Here is a 1609-nt window from a genome sequence, read left to right as displayed (position 1 = left end):
AAGTTGTTGGGTTTGGCGGTCAGGCTACAACTATATGATTAACATGTGTGTAGCTCAATTGACTAAGAGATCAAAAGATTGGAACTGTAACCCCTTAACAATGTGGAACCAAAAAAACTAGCATAAAAATGTATTTTTCTTTTTTCTTTGGTAAATTATATCTTTTATATTGTATCCAAGTTTCTCAATAGAATTCTATATATATTTTTTTATTTATTTTTTATTATGTTTCACTAGTGTGTGCAAAATCATATCAATGAACCCCTACGAAAAGTTTAATGGATTCAATTTATGGATATCCATTGCAATTACTTAATATTTAGATACTTTATAAATAACTCTTACATAACCTATGAAAAATAATACAATAGCATCAAGTGATGCAACCCATTACCTATCTAAATAATGCATTCGTAAGAGATAATAACTTGCATTTCATACTGAAATTCTATGAAAAATAATACAATAGCATCAAGTGATGCAACCCATTACCTATCTAAATAATGCATTCGTAAGAGATAATAACTTGCATTTCATACTGAAATAATGGATAAGTTTTTGTCAACAATATTAAATCTAATGAGTAACAATGAAAATTGTGACTTTTGTGATGTGCACGCACCCCAAGATACGGTGGATGGTAGAAGGAATTTGGTCACAGTCACCAATAGGAAAAATATAAGGAATTTAGACTCTACCATTGATGTTCACTATAGTTACATTTTCGAGACTCACAATTTTTTTATCCAATGTTTAAGAATTCAATTGACATGGTTTAATTAAAATAAAAGTTCGTATGACTGATGTTTGAGATAGAACAATGAATTTCTACAATAATATGATATTGTCCACTTTGAACATAACCTCTCGTTGCTTTGCTTTTGGTTCCACAAAAAAAAAAAAAAAGTCTCATGACAATGGATACAGTATTTTTTACTTATACACGCTCATCTTCTTCTTAATTAGTCAATGTAGGACTCCAACAATTTTTACTAATGATGTGCAATCAAGTAAAACTATGTGGTCAAGTCTCCAAGAAAGGAAGATCGAAATTATTATGACTAAAATATGATATACATCTTTCAGCAGCACATTTAGTAAGACTTTTTTTAGTCCATTTTTCATAGAGGTATCATTGGCGACTTTTTTTTTTTGTTTCTCAAACAAGTGTTGACGCTTAGAAAGATTTCTTCTCATTTTGGTCTCTTACCATATTCACTAGTGATTGTACTAAGACTAAAATTAGGACCCAAAAAATTTGGAGTCATGTGCACTTGACATTATAATTCAAACTCGAACGTGAAAACCCTACTCGAGGAATTTGCAGCATTAGGTTAAAAACATGTGTTACGGTGAATATTTTTCGATAATTTTGTGAGGATTATTCAAATTTGATGAAATTAACACACGCATTCAATATTAGGACACTCCAAAGTGGTTTCACTCGTAGGCCATTTTCCATAGGTGTACCATTGCAACTTTTTTCGTTTCTTAAATGAGTGCAACTGAGTCGTTTAGAAAAACTTCTTTCTCATTTTTGTCTCATACTATATTCACTAAAAATTAAGACTAAATGAGGACAAAAAAAAAAAAAAAAAAAAAAAAAAAA

Source organism: Cucurbita moschata, unplaced genomic scaffold, assembly GCF_002738365.1.
Source record: "Cucurbita moschata cultivar Rifu unplaced genomic scaffold, Cmos_1.0 Cmo_Scf00021, whole genome shotgun sequence".
In the NCBI taxonomy this organism is placed as follows: domain Eukaryota; kingdom Viridiplantae; phylum Streptophyta; class Magnoliopsida; order Cucurbitales; family Cucurbitaceae; genus Cucurbita; species Cucurbita moschata.
This window is presented reverse-complemented; position numbering follows the sequence as displayed.